The 7,488-nt window shown below is 45.2% G+C and overlaps 1 long non-coding RNA gene and 1 pseudogene across 1 annotated transcript in view; one reads left to right on the top strand and one right to left on the bottom strand.

Moving 5' to 3' along the window:
* Positions 1 to 7,488, top strand: part of LOC108288861 — a 33,576-nt gene that overhangs the window by 5,937 nt on the left and 20,151 nt on the right. Inside the window, exon 2 of the long non-coding RNA XR_001818873.2 lies at positions 6,934 to 7,071. This is a non-coding gene — a long non-coding RNA (uncharacterized LOC108288861). The remainder of the gene's footprint in view (positions 1 to 6,933; positions 7,072 to 7,488) is intronic.
* Positions 6,347 to 6,465, bottom strand: LOC119468139 (annotated as a pseudogene).

Consider the following 7,488-nt stretch of genomic DNA (forward strand, 5'->3'; position numbering starts at 1 on the left):
CCTTCCTTCCTTTTTTTCTTTCTTTCTTTCTCTCTTTCTTTCTTTCTTTCTCTTTCTTATTTCTTTTTTTCTTCTTTCTTCTTGACAGTTTCGCTCTTGTTGCCCAGGCTGGAGTGTAATGGCGCCATTTTGGCTCACTATAACCTCTGCCTCCCAGGTTCAAGCAATTCTCCTGTCTCAGTAGCTGGGATTACAGGTGCTTGCCACCATGCCTGTCTAATTTTTGTATTTTTAGTAGAGACAGGGTTTCATCACATTGGTCAGGCTGGTCTTGAACTCCTGACCTCAGGTGATCTGCCCTCCTTGGCCTCCCAAAGTGCCGGGATTACAAGCATGAGCCACCACACCCAGCCAGAAGTCATTCTTGATTTTTCTTTCTCTCATTCCCGATTTTTCTTTCTCTCATTCCCCTCATCCCTATAGACCAGTTCTGACAAAATACCTCCATAATATATCCTGAATTCATCCATTTATTCTACCTTGCTGTCACCATCTTTGTCCAAGCACTGCCATTGCTCACCTGGACAATTGCACCAGCCTTCTGAACAGTCTCCTATTTCCACTCAAAATAGGAGTTCTGCCTCCCCCATTTCAACCCATACTGCAGCCAAGAGTGAATCTTTCAAAACATAAATCATGTCACCTACACAATTCCAATATGCATTTAGACTAAAATATACACTCTTCGCAATGGACCATAATGGTCAACATGAGCTAATCCATGCTCCAGGACCCCCTTGCTCACTGGATTCTAGCAAATCAGACCTTCTTTCTATGCCTCGAATAAGTGAATTTGCTTCACACCTTGGGGCTCTGCAAAGCTGTTCTGGCTGCTTTGAATTCCCTAAAATCTTTGCATAATTGCTGCCTTTTTCATCACCTAAAATTCATCTGAGAAGTTACCTTCTCAAAGAGGTCCTTTTTGACCACCCATCTAAAGTAGCCTCCTCCTTTAAGCCTTGCTTTATTTTTTTCATAACCTTAATCACTTTGTCATTATGTGGCTCGTTTGTTTCCCTGTTTATTTTCTGTCTAATGCAGTTATTAATCAATGCTAGGAAGAAGAATAAAACAGAAAGAAAAACATGACCCTGGGTGTTACTATTTTATTCTATTTTATTTTTTGAGACAGGGTCTCACTCTTGCCCAGGCTGGAATGCAGTGATGCAATCACGACACACTGCAGCCTCGACCTCCCAGTCCCAAATGATCATCCCACCTCAGCCTCCCAAGAACTGGGACCATGGACATATGCCACGATGCCTGGCTAATTATTTTATTTTTGTAAAAATGGGGTCTCCCTATGTTGCCCAAGCTGGTCTTGAACTCCTGGGCTCAAGCAATGTTCCTGTCTTGGCCTCTCAAAGTACTGGGATTACAGGCATTAGCCACCGCCCCCAACCAAAGCTGCTATTTTATTATTATTATTATTATTATTTTGAGATGGAGATTTGCTCTGTCACTCAGGTTGGAGTACAGTGGCATGATCTTGGCTCACTGCAACCTCCACCTCCCTGGTTCAAGTGATTTTCCTGCCTCAGCCTCCCAAGCAGCTCAGAGTACAGGCACCCACCACCGTGCCCAGCTAATTTTTGTATTTTTAGTAGAGATGGGGTTTCACCATGTTGGTCAAGCTGGTCTCAAACTCCTGACTTCTGGTGATCCACCCGCCTTGGCCTCCCAAAGTGCTGGGATTACAGGCATGAGCCACGATGCCTGGCCCAGAGCTACTATTTTAAATAAGATACTGTGGCTGGGTGTGGTGGCTCACGCCTGTAATCCAAACACTTTGGAGGCTAAGGCGGGCGGATCACCTGAGGTCAGGAGTTCGAGACCAGCCTGACCAACATGGTGAAACCCCCTCTTCAAAAAAAAATAATAATAAGATAGTGTGGTCTGAGAATGCCACACCGAGGAGGTGATATTTGAGCAGACACCTGAACATAGGAAAAGCAGCAACCCTGTGAACATGTAGAATGGTGCTGTCCTGTAGAAATACAATATGAGTCACATGTGTAATTTTATTTTATTTTATTTTTATTATTATTATTTTTTGAGATGGAATCTCTCTGTGTTGCCCAGGCTGTAGTGCAGTGGTGTGATCTCAGCTCACTGCAACTTCTGCCTCCCAGGTTCAAATGATTCTCCTGCCTCAGCCTCCTGAGTAACTGGGATTATAGGCACCTGCAATTAACCACGCCCGGTTAATTTTTTGTTTTCAGTAGAGACGGGGTTTTACCATGTTGGTCATACTGGTCTCGAACTCCTGACCTCAAGTGATCTACCCGTGACCTCCCAAAATGCTGGGATTACAGGCATGAGCCACAGTGACCAGCCCACATGTGTAATTTTAAATTTCTTAGGGCTGGGCACGGTGGTTCACAGCACTTTAGGAGGCCAAGGCAGGCAAATCACGAGGTCAGGAGATCGAGACCAGCCTGGCTAACATGGTGAAACCCCGTCTCTACTAAAAATACAAAAATTTAGCCGGGCATGCCTGTATTCCCAGCTACTCTGGAGGCTGAGGCAGGAGAATGGCTTGAACCCAAGAGGTGGAGGTTGCAGTGAGCTGAGATCACACCACTGAACTCCAGCCTGGGCGACAGAGCGACACTCCTTCTCAAAAAAAAGAATTCTCAGCATATTCAGTCCTCACAGCAACCCTATGTGTCCAACATATCCAAAATATTATCATCTCAGAATGTAACCAATATTTTAAAAATTTAAGTTCTTTTCTGTGAACAAAACTCTCAAAATCTGGTGTGCATTTTGGCCAGGTGCAGTGGCTTATACCTGTAATCCCAGCACTTTGGGAGTCCAAAGGGGCGGATTGCTTGAGGTCAGGAGTTCCAGACCAGCCTGGCCAACATGGCGAAACCCCGTCTCTACTATAAATACAAAAATTAGCCGGGTATGTTGGTACACACCTATAATCCCAGCTACTTGGGAGGCTGAGGCATGAGAATGGCTGGAACCCAGAAGGCGGAGGTTGCAGTGAGCTGAGATCTCACCACTGCACTCCAGCCTGGACGCCTGGACAACAGATCAAGACCGTCTCAAAAAACAACAACAAAAAAATCTGGTGTGCATTTCTGACTTCTGGCACACCTCAATTCAGAGTAGCTAGTGTGGCTAGTAGCTTTGGTATTGAACAGGGAGGAAGAGTGTTTCAAGCAAAGAAAGTAGCAAGTGCCAAAGCACCAAGGCAGGAGTGGAAAAAACAGGATTCAGTTTTGCGCATTTGAAAAGAACCAGCAGGACAGAAAGGAGCGAGGGTTAAGTGAGTAGAGTAGGAGAAGGTGAGCCTGGCTGGAGAAAAAGGTAGGAGCTAAATCCTGGGAGGCCTTGTACAAAGCAGTTGGGGAATTATTCTAACTGTAATTGGGAAACCACAAAAGGGCTCTGAGCAAGAGACATGCTAAGTCCCCTTGTGACATGAAATGCAGTGATGCTGGTTATCATTATAGTGTTTGTAATTAAAGGGAAGGCAGCTGTGGGGCCTCAGATCCTGCTTCCACTGCACAAGGAACTCCGCTTTCTCTCCGGTTTCCCAATTGTAGACCAGAGGACCAGAGACAAAGAGGGCCTGGACCAGAAATCGCAGCAGGTCTCTTTTTTTTTGAGACAGAATCTTGCTCTGTTGCCCAGGCTGAAGTGCAGCGGCATGATTTTGGCTCACTGCAACCTCCACCCCCTGGGGGTTCAAGCAATTCTCATGCCTCAGCCTCATGAGTAGCTGAGATTATAGGCATCTGCCACCATGCCCGGTTAATTTTTGTATTTTTAGTAGAGACGGGGTTTCACCATGTTGGCCAGCCTGGTCTCGAACTCCTGACCTCAAATGATCTGTCTGCCTCGTCCTCCCAGAGGGCCAGGATTATAGGTGTGAGCCACTGTGCCTGAACAAAACAATAAATAAATAAAATAACATAAATTAGCAGGGCATGGTTGCATGTGCCTGTAATCCCAGCTACTCAGGAAGCTGAGGCAGGAGAATTGCTTAAACACAGGAGGCAGAGGTTGCAGTGAGCTGAAATCGCAACACTGCACTCCAGCCTAGGTGACAGAGTGAGACCCTATCCCAAAACAAACAAACAAAAAATGCTGCAACAAAACTTCTAAATGCATTTTGTTACGAAGGCTTCTTTTAGTTTTTTTGTCTCTACATGCATTTGCTATTATTTCTTTAGGTTCTAGTTCTAGAGGTCATCTTTGGCTACTTTAAATAGTAAATTTATCTAATGCTAAGTAGGTTGTTCTGGAGTGGGAAAGGCTCCCATTTAAGGATTTTATAATACCTACTGTCTTCAGCATGCACAACAATCTCTTCTTAAATTTGAAAGTTCTCCTTCATGTCATAAATAGTGATGTATTCCCCTGAACATATGGCATTACAGCTCATCAGTGGCAAAGATTCCTGACTGGCCGCTGGGTGCAGTGAACTGTAAGGACTGAGAGGGTTAGAACAACACAGAAAAGTGCGGCCCTCCAGCTCACAGTCTAATAGGGAAACAAGATAGGAACATAAACAATAATCCACATTAGACAAAGAGAATTGCCCCCGTCCAGACTTCTTACTCTGGTGTCCTGGAGCACTTACTCTCTAGGATAGCAGGAATATAACCGAAGATTGGCTGGTTGTATGTGTTTACTCTTTGGATCACAAAATGAGGGAACTGCTCAGATACGTTTGCAAGAGACAGTCTATTCCATTAGGCTGGTGGCCAGAGTCTATCTCCTCTCCAAAAGCCCGCTGCATACCTTCATTTAGTAAACATTTACCTGCTTCTATTCCATGTCAGATGTTGGGGAGGTGATGGAATCCTTGCATTGCAGTGCTCAGGAATGTATATGAATTGATAAAGTATAAGGTAGCAAAAGGTAGAATATTCTAGTGGTTGCCTTAGAAAAACTCAGCTGAAAACTGATACATCTTGTTTGTTCCTCATATTTTTATTTATTTATTTATTTTAACTAAAAGCATTTTTTTTGAGACACAGTCTTGCTCTGTCGCCCAGGCTAGGGTGTAGTGATGCGATCTCAGTTCACCGCAACCTACGCCTCCCGGGTTCAAGCGATTCTCCTGCCTCAGCCTCCTGATAAGCTGGGATTCCACGCGCCTGCCACCACGCCCAGCTAATTTTCATATACATTTTTGTTGTTGTTGCTTTGAGACGGAGTTTGGCTTCTATTGCCCAGGCTGAAGTACAATGGCATGATCTCGGCTCACTGCAACCTCCACTTCCCAGGTTCAAGTGATTCTCCTGCCTCAGCCTCCTGAGTAGCTGGGATTACAGGCATTCACCAGCATGCCTGGCTAATTTTTTTAATTTAGTAGAGATGGGGTTTTACCATGTTAGTCAGGCTGGTCTCAAACTCCTGAGCTTAGGTGATCCACCCACCTCGGCCTCCCAAAGTGCTGGGGTTACAGGGGTGCGCCACTGCGTCTGGCCTAAAAAAATTTTTTTTACAGAGGTATAATTTATACACAAGAACTTTTGGGGGCAATTAAGGGTCTAGTTAGATGAGTTTTGGGATTATATTCACCAATGAAACATAGAACATATTCATATCCCAGCACTTTGGGAGTTCGAGGTGAGTGGATCACAAGGTCAGGAGTTCAAGACCAGCCTGGCCAACATGGTGAAACCTCGTCTTTACTAAAAATACAAAAAATTAGCCAAGCATAGTAGTAAACACCTGTAATCTCAGCTACTCAGGAGGTTGAGGCATGAGAATTGCTTAAACCAAGGAGCTGAGGTTGCAGTGAGCCCAGATAGCACCACTGCCCTCCAGCCTGGATGACAGAGAGAGATTCTGTCTCAAAAAAAAAAAAAAAAAAAAAAAAAAAATCTGTAAAAAAAAAAAAAAAAAAAAAAAAAAAAAATCAGCCAGGTGTGGTGGCACATGCCTCTGGTCCCAGCAACTAGGGAGGCCGAGACAGGATAATTGATTGCTTGGGCAAAAAAAAGACACTTGTCATTGGATTTAGGGCCCACCCAGATAATCTAGGATAATCTCATCTCGAGATCCTTAATGAGCACTGCAAAGGCCCTATTTTTGAATAAGGTCACATTCACAGGTTCAGGAGTTAAGATATGTACATGTCTTTTGGGGACTCGCATTTTACTTTCTATATGTGATATGGATATACCACAGTTTATTTATTTATTTATTTTTAAGAGGTGGGATGCTGCTGCCTGGCAGTGCTGCAGTGGCAGACCGCCGCGAGGAAGTCTTAGGCTGCACTGGGGGCGCAGGTAGGCAGATAAGGGGGAGCAGCATCAGGGGGCGATTGGGAAGCCTAGCAACAAAAGGGGGAAAGTGGGAAGGAGTGGAAGCCAAAAGCCTACAACACCTAGTATTCCCATGCAGTCTCCCATCCAAGTACTAACCAGGCCAGACCCTGCTTAGCTTCTGAGATCTGACAAGATCAGGTGCGTTCAGGGGGGTATGGCTGTACCTGCTGGCAGTGGCCCCAGGGGCTGCAGTGGTGAACCCCCATGAGAAGGTCCCAGGCTGCAGCAGGGGTGCAGGTGGCAGAAAAGGGGGAGCAGAGGCAGAGGGCGGTTGAAAAGCACGGCGACAAAAGGGGGAAAGAGGGAGAGAGAAGGAGGCCAAAAGACTACAGCACCCAATAGTCCCACAAGATCAGAAGAGATCGGGCACATTCAGGGTGGTACAGCCATAGACGCCATATCCTGGTTTATTTAGCCATTCATCGATTTGATGGACATTTTGGTTGTTTCCAGGTTTTGGCTATTACTAATAACACTGTTATGAAAAATCATGTACAGACTTTCCAGTGGACATAAGTTTTCATTTATCTGGGATAAATGCCAAATAGGAAAATTTCTAGGTCATATGGTAAGGGAATGTTTAGTGTTGAAAAATCTATACCAAAAACAACAATACAGATACAAACTTCAATAGCTACAACCACATCAATTCAAAAAGGCCTAATCAAACTCTACTTCCTAACCTTCTTTATTCCACCTATCCTAGCGCTTCTCCTAACAATTTAGCCCCCTCCCCGAGTTAATTCAATTGCAATATGCATACCCATAAATAGTGGGGCCAGGCATGGAGGTTCATGCCTGTAATCCCAGCACACTGGGAGGTCAAGGCAGGAGGATCACTTGAGCTCAGGAGTTCAAGACCAGCCTAGGCAACATAATGAGACCCTACTTCTATAAAAATTAAAAATTAAGGCTGGGCGTGGTGGCTCACACCTGAAATCCCGGCACTTTGGGAGGCTGATCATGAGGTCAGGAATTTGAGACCAGCCTGGCCAGCATGGTGAAACCCCATCTCTACTAAAAATACAAACAATTAGCCGGGCATGGTGGCACATGCTTGTAGTCCCAGCTACTCTGGAGGCTGAGGCTGGAGAATTGCTTGATCCTGGCAGGCAAAGGTTGCAATGGGCCGTAATGGCGCCATTGCACTCCAGCCTGGGTGACAGAGCCAGGCACTCAGTCTCAAAAA

Source organism: Cebus imitator, unplaced genomic scaffold (assembly GCF_001604975.1).
Source record: "Cebus imitator isolate Cc_AM_T3 unplaced genomic scaffold, Cebus_imitator-1.0 Scaffold385, whole genome shotgun sequence".
In the NCBI taxonomy this organism is placed as follows: Eukaryota; Metazoa; Chordata; class Mammalia; order Primates; family Cebidae; genus Cebus; species Cebus imitator.